The sequence below is a fragment of the Carica papaya genome, chromosome 3 (assembly GCF_054855325.1).
Source record: "Carica papaya isolate Zhongbai chromosome 3, ASM5485532v1, whole genome shotgun sequence".
Taxonomy (NCBI): domain Eukaryota; kingdom Viridiplantae; phylum Streptophyta; class Magnoliopsida; order Brassicales; family Caricaceae; genus Carica; species Carica papaya.
Window position 1 is genome coordinate 8,510,628 of NC_142311.1, and position 14,317 is coordinate 8,524,944.

Genomic DNA, 14,317 nt, shown 5'->3' on the forward strand with positions numbered 1-14,317 from the left:
CTTTAGAATTAAATAGTAAATAATAAAGCATAATCACTGTGTAATTTTCGACAAATGATGTATTGTTGAGCAAACTTCTTTGAATTAGTGATATTTTAGGTTAACTCTTGGTTTGAGCACTTAATTTGTTATCTTGATTCTAATTTAGTTAGTTTATTTTATGCACATTTCCTTTAACCATTTCAAAAGTTTATATCACTAAATGTGCAATTTATATTTTTCTATTTAGTTTCAAGTAACACTTATTTCTTTATAATATTAAATTTGTGAAATTTATTAAAGTTTGAATTGGTGAGTTAGGATTTTATTAGTAAACTAATTTTAAAATATTAATAGTCTTAATTAATAATTATTAAATAATATTCAATTAAGAAAACCATGAATTTTTTAATCACTATTGAAAAGAACGAGAATTATCTTTTTTTTTCAAATTATAATTTATTAGTTGTTGAATGATAATCTGTAATAACTGAAATTTGTTTTTGGTTGGAAAAAAAAAATGTTATGAATGATAATTATAATAACAAGGATATACATATATATATGGGTGTATAGAAGAGGGAGAGGGGTGAGAAGGAACGGTGTGGATTGTGGGATAAAGGATGGACGGCTAGGATGATTGGCAAGCGGGGTATAAATAGGAGGAAGAAAAGAAAAAAAAAAGAGAGAAAAAGAGGAAAAACAAAAGAGAAGAGATGTGAGTGTCGATAGAAGATTCGAGACAGAGTCGGATAAGGAAGAGACAAGAAGAGAAGAATCGATCGAGGACGGGAACGGGAACGGGAACGGGAACTGGAGAAGGAGGAGACGAGTTAGACGACGGAGTGAGTTATGGAAGTGTGGAGAACGATGAAGATCGAAGGTATGGTAAATTTAAATTTCAAATATAGGATATTGGTGAAATGCGGTTTTGATTCTGCAAATTTCAGAATAATGTATAGGCAGTTAAGGAAATGGAAGTAGGAGATAGGTGAGTGATGGAATAGGAGAACAGAGAGAGATAATAAGTGGCAGAACAGTTTGGTTGGGATTGTGAGTGGAGAGAAGTAGAGAAGCCGTGAGAGGATAGGTCGATAGGTACTGAAGTGCGTTGTCAGGACAGAGTAAGAAACTAGAAAAAGAAGTAGAGGACGGAAGAAACATGAAAGTGAAGGAAGGATTTCGGTTGCGAAAAAGTGAAAAGAGGACGGTGAGTGAATAGGTAAAAAGGAATCCGTGGGGAAGAGAGGTGAATTGGTACGGGAATGGTGGGTCGGGAGAAACGAAAAGTGTACCGGAGAGTGGGAAACAAAAAAGGAGAACAGTTGTGGATGGTCGGGCAGAACACAGAGAGGGGGGAAGAGACGGACTGAGAGCGAGAATATTTGGAAAGTGATAATAATAGAGAGTCAGGTGCTGTAAGCCGAAGAACACAGAGAGGAGGGAAGAGAGGAACTGAGAGCGAGAATGTTAGGAAAGAGTGGCAGTAACAGTGTGTGTGTGGGTGGCCACGTGACTGGGAGAGATAGGGGATGGGGATTACGGTTAGGGAATAGTGAGCTTGGGCATGTAAGGTTTGTGTGTGTATGTGTTTGCATGGATATGTATTGGTAATGAGTTAAGTCGCCAACAGTGGTGACGAAATGAAATTGTAACAGTGTGTGTATGGGTGGCCAGTTGGGTCGTGTAGTGAGAAAAAAGGGGTCGTTGATATTGGTGATGTCTGGGGGTTACTAGATTGGTGATGAGTTGAATCGCCGATAGTGGTGACGAAAGAAAATAGTAACAGTGGGTGTGTGGGTGGCCAGTTGGGTCATGTAGTGAGAAAAATGGGGGTCGCCGATATTGGTGACGGATTAGGGTATTATCAGGAGGTAACAGTGTGGGTGAGTGGCCGGGTTAGGGCCGATGGGATGGGATAATGGGGTCTATACCTAGTAGAGTTGACAATTTATCATCAAGAAGATGTGATAGCTAGAATAGAGTTAGATGAGCAGTAGTGGGGAAGTGAGGGTAGAGAAGACGGTGGGACCAATGTAACACGAGGGGTAACATAGAAGTATGGGCTTTTAATTTGATCTTCATACTATATTTGTGATTTAAAATTACTGTGCTGAGTCATATGTACTCATTCCCTATCAATTACAGATGAAGTAAGACTGGGGACTGGATCAGAACTGCGGTTTTCCGAATCTAGAGTATAGAAGAAACGGAGTAGAGATTACGACTAGTAATACGGGATAATTATGTATTTGGTAGCAATGTAACGCATGTTTAAAACGAGAATTGGTAAATTTCGTATGCTACTACATTGATGCATATACAGTTGAGTAATTTTTAAGAATTGAGCAGTTGGTTTTCGGTACCTCTTTTAAGTGGATCATTGGATGAGTTCATATAATAACATACATGTATTATGTATGCTAATATGTCTTGAGATAATGCCGCTGGAAAGAAGAAGAAAAAAAGCGGGGCGTTACATAATCGAAATGGAAATTTATTATAATTTTAATTATATTAATAAATTTAATATATTTAAACTATAAAATTCACATGACATTGATATGTGGCAATATATAATATAGGTGGTATGACAATTATCACAAAAAGAATATTTAATGATCAAGTAAGATGTATATCATAACCAAGTTGAGAAACACAATAATCAAGTCGGATAGTCAAATGGACAATGCTTAATAATTTGGTAACAATTAGTACAATCACTAATGATAGTAAATTGATATTAAGTACCATAGCTAAATCATATTTTTATTTTTTATATCATATTTATCATAATGCTGTTATAAATCGTATAACTTATCAATGTTACAAGAAAAGCTATTTTTATGAATTATTATACTTTTTTTGCTAAAACGAGCATTAAAGTACTTTTAATTGAAATAAAACTTAAAAGCCACCATTTATTTAGATTATAAGTCAAAATACTCTTATCAACTCATTCAAATATTATATATACTTATCTTGTCAAACTACAACCACATTTATATAATTAAAGTTACGCTAACAACACTAATAGAAAATAATAATTCCAATAATCAATGACCACATAAGAGTTAATCCAACACTTATAATAAATAATTGGTACATTTTTCATCCACTACATAGTTTTTGGATGCAATAAAAAACTAATTTATTGACGACCCCGGAAATTCAAAAGGAAATACATATAATAATCTGAGTGCGGAAGCGAAATAAAAGATTAAAGTTAATATCCCTTACACAATAACTTAAAAGTACTAAACAATATAACGGAATAAGTTCTCTAAAAGAAATACGAGAAATGGAAAAAATAAAGAAAACTATAAAGTATTTAGCATCTACACGCCGTCTTCTTGTGGATCGAGCTCGGGAATCAGGTCCTCCTGATCTGAAATGGTTAAATAAGAAATGAACTACACTATCCAAGTAAAGACATCACACTATATTGCCGTCACAGAAGTAAAGATTGGTAAAAAACCGAAAACAACCAATGGAGCACAAATTTTAAACCAATACAGTTATTTAAAATAAAACCACTTACATTTTTTCTTACCATTAGAGAACTTGTGAAAATAACCTATAAAAACATACAGATCACAATTTCATACATAATTAGTAACATAAAACACATCATAAACTCGTATTCATTAACAATAACTGACTATCACCGTTTCTCATTTTTTACCAGTCTGCTAGTATCTATGGGGATCCATAGGGGTCTCCCCTACACATGAACCATTCTCTTTAAATAATTTTAATTCTAGAGCCGTCTCCATACTCCGTCTGGTATGAGCACCAAAACAATAAACCTCAATACCCCGTCCGGTATGAGGTTGAAGTGAGTCGTCCCCATACCCCGTCCGGTATGAGCGCCAAATGACAAGTCTCCATACCTCGTCCGGTATAAGACAATGTTTACGGTAGGGTTCCCTATGAACCAGATCCGTCTACCGTCTACCATCTCCCAGGATATCTAGTGAGCCTGTCATCTTATCCATTTATCAAATCACATCCCATTCCTATTTGTCATTAGTCTCCATTACCAATTCAAACATAAATACAAAACAAGTAACGTGCATCCAACAAAGCAAGCATATCTTAGATTCCAAAAATCAAACAGTAGTGAAGTAAGCAATGATTCATACATTTAAAATCATAGAATAGATACACTAGATACCATAATGCATTTAAACTGTAAAATAAATTAAGTAGAAATCGACAAGGAATAATATCTGATTTTGGGCTCCATTAGCAACCTTGATTAATTATGCATCTCTATTAATTGCACAAAATACAGTATTACCATTTATTTGAACTTTAATTCCATGATATGAAATAGAGTGAGGGGTCCTTACTTGATTTGATGCCGAAAATTAGATTGTCACTGCACTTACAAGCGGTCCCTGGATTCTCTAAATTTTTTCTCAGAAACTGAAACGCGCTTATGGTACCTACACATGTCTCAAATAACCCAAAAATAAGACTCAGGGTCTACTTGACCAATTTTAAAATTTCGACACGGCGACTCCGCTGTGCTTCGGCATCGACGCCGCCGCGAGCGGCGGTGATTCGCCTCAAGTTGGCTGTTTTCGGCCATTTTCAGCCGAATTCAGTCAAACTTGCATTGGTTCCTGTGAGAAAACACACCTAGGGCCCTCAGTGGGCCGAAAAAACGTGAAAAATTGAAACTCACCGGCGGTGGAGCTCTCCGGTGCGGCGGCTCCTCCGGCTCACGTCGTGGTTGGGTGTTTTGCTCTAGTCAACATGTAGAGGAAGAAACGGTGATCACAACAGTGAAAAAATCACATCGAATGGGAATCGGGAAGGGCATCATCGGAGGTAAAAACTGAGACAGCCCGCGGCGGCGCCTCTGAGCTTCGGCGGCATTTTTCGGTCAATTGGCTGGTGCTTTTGCTCTGATTTGGCCATATATGGGTTTAGAATCAAATTCTGAGCAAAGGGTTGAATTTTTACCTCGTTTGGCGACCGAAAATTTCTCCAGTACGGCGGCGGGTGGCAGCGGTCGGCTCCCCGGCGGCTGGGCTGTCTTCTCCGGCGAGGGGCTCTGGCGGCTAGTATTAGGGTTTGGGTGCAGATGAGATTATTTATACCCATCTGCTTTTGATCTGAGCCGTCCATCGCTTTTAATCTAAACCGTCTGATCACGATTAAATAGAAAATGAATTTGGGCCGTTCATCGCGATTCAATCTGGACTGTCCGTGCGCGATTCAATCTGGGCCGTCCGTGCTCAATGCAATTTGGGCTGTTCGTGCGCGTTTTTGATCTGGGTCGTCCGTACGCACGATAACGGATCTCAGCCATTCGATCACGCGCACGTGGATCGTCCACGTGGCTCCCTCCCGCGTGGCCTCCCGCATCAGCGTATCTGCCACCTGGCGCGTCCTGGTTGGCCGAGGCTGCTGACCGGGCAGCTAACGTGGCACAACTTTTTTAAATTGCGTTTTGACCCCCAGTTTCTGATTTTTCTTTCAAAAATACCACAGAACCCAAATTTTCACCCATTTTCTGCAAAATTGTTTTCAATTAAATCCCTAAATAATTTTTATCCCTTTTTATTATTATTATTTTTATTATTTTCATTAAATTAAATTCTATTAATACTAAATTATATTTATATAGAATAAAATAAAATAAAATAAAATAAAATAATAATAAAAATAAAAAGAAATTTTTTTGGGTGTTACAAATTTAGTTAAAAATAAATTTTGCCTAAAGATTGATTTGAATAATTTAGAAAAATAAAAGAGATCTATCTAATTTTTTTTAGAACTATATGACTAATTTTTAAATAATAAAACACACTAAAAAAACAATGTTGTAAATTTTTAAGTGTTAATAAAACTCGTAGTAGATAACCTCTATTTTTAATAAATATTTGATCAAGCACAAAAATATTTATTTCTTTGATTTTTCTTTTTTCTATTTTACACAAAAAAAAAGGTTGTATTTTTCTCCTCTTTTTGTTAATTTAATCCTACTTTCTTTTCCCTCTCCTTATTTCCATTAGAAATGTGAAAACAAGAAATATGACACTTGATTAATCAAAATTTTCTTTTTGAAGTTTTTCCCTAAAAAAATGATATTTGACATTTGACTATGGGACCAAATGATAGTGGCTAGTTATTTTAATTAGTTAAAATTATATATATATTTTTTAATTTTTTTAAAGCACCCAAATTTTATATAATTATTTTAACTTTTTTTGAAATGGATAGAAAATGTTAATAGAATAAATTTATAAGGAAAAAAAATATTAAAATTTAAATTGTAAATAATCACTAAATTTCGGAATTTAATATAGTAATTTATTTTTTATATCTAAAAAATTATTTCTTTAAAATTTTTATCCAATAAAATTATGTAACCAGCAATATGTGTGTAGTGAAAATATTACCTAAAAACTTTACTTATAAAATAAAATGATATAATTGAATTCATTTAGCATTTTTTGTTTTGAAATAATTACATTTATTTGAGAATGTTATTGAAAAGTCAAAAAAGTTGGATAAAGATGGTTGGCGTATAATTTTATACAATATTATTGGGATTGATTTTGGGAGAAGCATGAATGAATGGATATAAATATTTGGAAATTATGCGAAAGAAGAGGAACTTAACATCATGGTAGATGTATACTTGAACCCCACAAAACCCCTAAAACAAGTAAAATACCAATTGGAGTATTTTAGAGACAATACCTAATCAAGATTAGTACATAAATTGCACATATGGTAAAAAATTGATGGTGTCAAGTAATTAAATTGGGTTTAAAAATGGAAAAAAAGTAAATGAATTATGACGTTTAGAAATATAGATAAATAAAATAATAATATTACACTATTATGGATAAGATTTTTTAAAAGTTAAAATGAGTAATTTTATGGTACGGTAAAATTCTTTATTAATTAAATGACAGAAAGCGACTATATAATTATAAAGAATAAATATATTTGTATTAATTAAAAGTTTCAACTTTTTACTAAATAAATATATTGTTTTGTCAAATTATATAAAATTAAAACTTATGAAATTAAAGAATTTAGAGATGTAACTTTGTATATGAAACGTTTCAGTAACCAAATTGTACATGTGACATTACTAACTAGCATCATTTTTTATTCATGTTATAATGTACCAAAATTTTATCAAAATATTATTTGTAAAAAAAAAAATCAAAATTAAAACTCAAATTAAAAAAAAAAAAAAGAATCAATCTATCTTGATCCAAATTAATTTTCTTATTTGATCATTAATCTAGACCGACCGATTATGGACCAATGAACACCTCTAATAACGAACAATAGAAGTATCAAACTTATTAAATATAATAGTTGATAGAGAAAATAAATATAAATTTTTAAAGTAAATACTTACTTTTTAATATTCATAAAAATATATATATAATTCATAACTTATTATTAATAGAACTCCGACAATTGGAATTGGATTGCTCCGGCCCACAAAAGGGTTGGAGCATTATACACAAGAGGAGTGGTCCATTTCCGTAGGCCCAGCCCATTTAAATATTGGATTTTATGGAGTTTAAAATTGTATAAATATTCTATTAAAACTATTTTATTTTATTTTTTATATGATTCTGTTTCTTACCATACAGACAAATATTAAACAAAATTTAATACTACGTGTATAGTTTCCCTAAGTTGTCAGCCTAATTCGCTGCTAACGCGCCATTAATCCCTTAAAATATTGTAAATTAGGTGAAAAATATGGGATTTAAATGCACCTTAATCTTTAAAATTAGGTGACTTCCAACTTCTAATTATTGACTTTAACTACATTTCCTCTTACATAAAACATTGATACTTGAATTGCAATTACTTATATTGTTTATTTTGGTAATTAAATAGCTTTTGCTATATTGGTAAAGATAATTACATATATAGGGACCCATAAATATATATATATATATATATAAAGGGATTGAATCTAAAAAGTACATGCCGATTAAGGATAGTTCGTGATTATATTATATTACATCATAATGATTTATACTTGTGAATTTAATAAAGATATTGGGAATATATATTATTTTATTTTAATCATATAATTTTGAAACTATAGATTAATAATTATATTGAATGAAAGTTGAACGTCATGATAAAAAAAAAAAGAATTTTCGTATTATATTTGCGGATTCAATTGACAGAACTTAATTAAAAAATTAAAAACTTTATCGTAAGTAACATATTACGCACAAAATTAAATTTTCATTGCTTTCAAGTTCCAAATTTATAATTACCGTTATTAAATAAAATTAATCTCAATTATACATAAATATATGTAGTGACATCATTTCGTGGTATAGTAAGAAAAATATTTTAGCATTTATTTTTTTTTTGAAAAAACATTATGTTGATATTTTTATTTTTATCTGGATGATTATATTTTGTGAAAAATCAGATATTAAAATTTTTTGAATACTAAAACGGGATTCAATCATCTAAAGAAATTTTTTTTAAAAATGAAATATTTCGCTGTATTATTATTAAAAAAATATATTATAAGCATATTGTGTTGTTTTTAATAAATTATATTATTATTTACGTGTAATTATTATTTAATTATAAAATATACGAATTTCTTTAGTAGAGAATTAGTGTATAGTTGGTGTGGCTCTAAATTGAATATTATTTATGCTAATTAATTGCCAAATTGCATAAAGAATTAGAACACCACGCTTGATTGCTCACTATGAATAATGCAATGATGTTAATTTTGTCGATTAGTACTAAATCATTGACTAATTTAGTCCCACTAAATCTTTTGGTGTATATATTTCTTTGTACACAAACATGAAAACAATGATTAAATTTGCATTAATTCTATGTTATATATATGTATGATTGCTTATGATATTTATACTTTTTTTACACTTCATGCCACTCATTATTTTCTAAAGAAAATTTATTTCTTGATTACAAATATTAACAACATTTACATTGACATACAAGAAATTGAAAGATGATGTTGTAATAAAAGACAAATTTTTCTATTAATAAATTATTAATCAATTTTAAATAAAATTTAGTAATAATAGATTTAGAGTAATATTTTGTCTTTGATTCCTCAACATTTATTAATTTAAAAAGTTTTACCGTCAAGATTATAATAATTATAAATTATTTATTTTGAATAATGACTAAATTAGCATTCAAAATTTAACATTTTTTTTACAAATTTATTTATTATATATATTTTTAATTATAGTTTGGTATCATACATTCACTTAAATGTACAAATTCATTCTATTTTCTAATGGAAAACAATAAAACTAATTAGATCATATATTAATATTTTAAGAAATAACTTAAAGAATAATTTTGATTAATTAATTAAATTGATAAACTAATAATAATCAATTAGTTATGTAAAAGCTCATAACCTTAATGGAAATGAATTTATAATGTAAATACGGAAGCGAATAATATGTTAGGGTTTAACTCCTTATACAGTAAATTAGAATGCTTAATAGGATTACGGGAATGTCCATACTATAGTGGCTCGTAAAAAAAAAAAATAAATGATTTAAAACAAATAGATAAATATCATATGGTTAAACCCCACTAGTTCTTGAATGGGTTCAGGAAGTAAACTATTCACAGTTTTTTTACTGACCGGGGTCTGGATCCTGATTCTCTTGATCTAAAATGGTTAATGGAAGGATGAACTACACTACCCAATAAAAATATCATACTATTCACTGATGCAGAAAACTAAATATTAATAAAAATTATAAAAATAACTAATGAAGCATTTACTTTAATTAAATATATTTAACTTAAAAATATTTGTTTGATATTTACCATTACGAGTTTTTTAAAAATTAACTTATAAATACTCATATCCATACCACTTTTTATTTTCACGCACAGGTGAATAAGAGACGATAATTTTTCTTTCTTACTTATTTACTAGTACCTCTGGGGGTCCATAAGGATGTTTCCTTACTCGTGAATATAATATTTAATTTTAACAATTAACCGACTGTCCTCATACCTTAAATATTTAATTGTCTCAATACCTCGTTTAGTATGAAAGTTAACTATATCTCTCAAACCTTTCCGGTGAGAAACTTTCCAGACTCGTTCGACTGATGTAACATTCATAGTAGGGTTCTTTATGTACTATGCCTGTAATATCGGGCCCAGAATTTGGTCCAATATTAATTTTAAAATAAAAAAATGTATAAAAACCTATTTTTAAAATTTATATATTTTAATTTAATGTGAAATTATGAAAAAAAATAGTTTGAGAATGAAATTAAAAATAATTTTAGAAAAATGAGTGAAAATTTTAGGTTCGAAGAGTGTTTTTGAAAGAAAAATTAGAAATTAGGCTTCAGAACGCAATTAAAATTTTTTTTGCCATGTAAGAATGCCCAGTCAGCAGTCTCGACGAATCAGAGCACGTCGCGTGACAAGGTACGCTGATTTGGTGCCAGTGGGAGGTCATGCTGGTGATCTGCATGTCTCGTGATAGGACAATCCGAAAGCATTTCCGCGTGCGTGGATGGTCTGGATTCGTCCCTCCTCAGGCGCGATCAGACGGTCGTGATTAAATGTGATGAACAACCCAACAGGTTTTGTTCGCAGTTTCCATCTCATCCGCTGTCTTTTTTGCTCTGATATGGTCACAAGGAGGTTCGGAATCGAATTTCGAGTGGGTGAAAATTTTTGTTATCCTTTTTGGCGGTCGGCGGTGGCTATGGTGTAGCGGCGATCGGTGATTGGTCTTTTTCTCCGGCGCTTGGTTCTTGTTTTATAGTAAGGGCTGGCGGCTAGATTTTGGGTTCTCCTACGATGTGAGGTATTTATATTCATTATGAGTCGATATGGACCGTCCATTCGCGTCGACGTGCAGCGAGGAAGGCCATCCGATCTTTACCTATTTAGACCGATTGCATTGGCGAATATGGGCTGTTTATTGCGATTGATCTCGTCCATCCAATCGCGCTTTAGAAGGGAATGAATTTAAGTCGTTCACGTGCGTGAGATTGAATGTGAGCTATCTGATCGCTGGTCACCCGGATTGCTCGCGTGGCGTCGACATCGTTGTATTTTGACATGCGGTATGCTTCGGTTCGTCAAGGCTGTTGACTAGGTCTTCCCATGTGGTCAATTTTTTTTTTTGCACTTCGATCTCCCTATTTTCAATTTTTCTTCTAAAAACGCTCACCGAACTTTAATTTTTACTCAATTTTTTTTAAAATTATTTTCAATCTCGTTCCTAATTTATTTTTTCTCAAAAATAAAATGAAATAAATAATTATTTTTATATAATTATTAGATAATTAATCTGTAACGCCCGGAAAATTTGGAAAAATTTATTATTTTATTATTAAATATTTTTATTAAGTTTTTTTTAAAAAAAAGAGCGCCACATCAGCAGCCACGTCAGCAGACCCAGTCAGCAGTCCTGGCCAACCAGGACCTGCCACATGGCAAAACCACGTCGACCGGGGACGGGCCATGTTGGCGATCCGCGTACGCGCAATCGCACGGCCCAGATCAAGCGTGCGCAGGGACGGCCTAGATGCAATCGCACGGACGGCCCAGATTCAATAAAAAACGGACGGCTCAGATTAAATCAAAATAGACGGCTGAGATCAAAAGGCAAAAGGGTATAAATAGAACCTCCACACCTGACCACAAAAACCCTAGCCGCCTGCCCTCGCCGAAGAAGACGAACCAGACGCTGGAGAAGCCGGCCCCCGCCACCCGCCGCCGCACCGAGGAGATTTTCGACCGCCGATCGAGGTAAATTTCATACCCCTGACTCGTTTTTCCACGCTGATTTCTCATGTGGCCAAATCGGAGACAAAATCCCGGCTAAACGGCTGAAAAACACGGTCGAAACCCAGCGGCGCCGCCGCGCCCCTCCTCGGTTTTTGCCTCCGATGAGGCCCTTCCTGGCCTCCGTTTGATGCAATTTTTATATCAATGTGATCACCATTCTTTTCTCTACAGGTTGATCGGAGCCGAATCACCAAAACACGAACCTCACTGGAGAGCCGCCGCACCCGAAAGCACCGCCGCCGATAAGCTTCGGTTTTCTGTAATTTTTTGGCCCCCCGATGGCCCTAGGGTTGTTTTATCGCAAGTACCGATGCAAGTGTGGCCGAATTCTGCCGGAAACGGCCGAAAATGGCCAAACCGAGGCGAATTGCCGCCGCTTGCGGCGGCGCCGTCGCTTGCGGCGGCGCCGTCGCCGGAGCACGGTGGAGCCGCCGTGCCGGAATTGCGATATTGGCCAAAAAGGGGGCCCTGGGCCTAATTTGGGATTTTTTGGAACACGTGCAGGTACCAGTAGTGCGTTTCAGTTCTCCGAAAAAAATTCAGGGAAAATTAGGGACAGCCTGTAGGCGCACTGTGAAGCCGTGTTCGGACCCCGAAACGAGTAAGGACCCCTCACCCTATTTCCTATCACGGTATTAAAGTTCAATAATGATAAAACGATATTTCTTGAATCATCGAATGTGTGAAATTGCTTAAGGTCACTAATGGAGCCCGAGTTTAGTGTGTTTGTCGGTTAACTATTATTTGGCATATTTTACAGTTTTAAATGTAGTATGAGGTCTGATATTTTCATTTCATTGTTTCGCATGCATATTTTACTGTTTTATTGATTATGGGTTGAATGACTGAGAAATCGATGTTGTATGTTGTCTTGTTTGGCATAAATTACTGTTTGCTTGTTTGCATGTAAATTGATGATGCTGACTGAGGAAAAAGAGAATGAAAGATTATGTAAATTGGTAATTGTATAATGGGGTCAGCCTGACTAGATATCCTAGGAGATGGTGGACGGACCGGGTCCGTAGGGAACCCTACCGGGATTGTGGTCTCTCATACCAGACGGGGTATGAAGATCTTATGTGTTTTGGCGCCCATACCGGACGGGGTATGGGGACGGCCCGTTTCACCCTCATACCGGACGGGGTATTGAGGTTTATAGTTTTGGTGCCCATATCGGACGGGGTATGGGGACGGCCCTGGAATTTGATTACAAGTGTTAAGGGTTAACGGGTAGCAGGACCCCTATGGATCCCCATGGATACTAGTAGGCTGGTAAATGAGGAAAATTATGTTGTGTAATGATTAAATTTCAAAAGGTGTGATAAGTATTATGTTATACAGTTTATATGATTTCATGATGATGATAATGTTATTGTTTTCGTATATTATTTTATGAATTTCACCGAAGTAAGTGGATGGTAAAAGATTTATTATGGATAAAAGGATTTGTTGTAAATTACGCTCCATTGGTCTTTTTGTATTTTCTACCCACCTTTACCTCCGTGACGGTGAGATATCGTGATGTCTTTACTGGGCTAGTGTAGCTTATTCCTTATTTAATCATATCAGATCAGGAAGACATTGTTCCCGAGCCCGTTCCGCAGGAGGACGACGAAGGGGACGCCTAAGGACTCCATAGTCATATTCATAACTTTTACTTTCGAGTTTCTCATTTAATTAGTTTGATTTTTTATATTTTGTGAGCACGTTTTTGGTTTTAGTGTAAGGGATGTTAATCGAATTTTTGACTTCACTTCCGCATTTGATATTTTTAATACACATTTCATTTTAAATTTCTGAGGCCGTTACATAATCTAATAAAAAAATTATTCCAAACTGATTTTTAAGTCCGGATATTACAAGTTAAATTAATAAAATATTAAAATTTATTAATTTAATTAAAATTCTTTTGAGATATTTTTTTTAATATTACAAAATAAAAATAAATTAAAGATTTGAAATATAAAAAAAATATTAGATATCAAATTTTATCGAAAAAATATTAGATATCAAATTGTAATAAATTTATAAAAAAAATTATAACAAAAAAAAAATGAAAAAAAAAAAAGAGACTAAACGTCACCAGTCCAAAATTTTACTTATATTAATTATAACCTAATCTTGACATGTGGCACTCAATCTTACCAAAAGAGGCATTGATGTTAAAGCTTTTTTATGACTTATTTGTATAGGAAGTACCCTCAGGCATCGTTGTTGATTCAACAAAATCTTCAAAATTAAAATTTTGTGTACAACTTCAATAAAAAATAAAATAACAATTATTTAATTAATTTATTAAAATTATTGTTGATTGAATAAAAACAAGTAGTTCCATCGTGAGTCAAAAAGAGGCAAACCGCATTCAATAAGTTGTTGGTTTGAAATTTAGAGTAACTAAATTGGATTTAATCGCACACACACTTATGTATATATTTTGTCCCACATCATCTACAAATTTTTCTCCCCCTCCCACCCCCTCCTTTAATTTCTCTCAACCAAT

At 33.4% G+C, this 14,317-nt stretch overlaps 1 long non-coding RNA gene across 1 annotated transcript; it reads left to right on the forward strand.

Annotated features, from left to right (window-relative positions):
* Positions 1–615: 615 nt before the first annotated feature.
* On the forward strand, positions 616–2,339 carry LOC148266662 (uncharacterized). The gene is made up of 2 exons (XR_015817478.1): positions 616–862; positions 2,128–2,339. It is a non-coding gene; the product is annotated as an uncharacterized LOC148266662 (long non-coding RNA).
* The last annotated feature ends 11,978 nt before the right edge of the window (positions 2,340–14,317 follow it).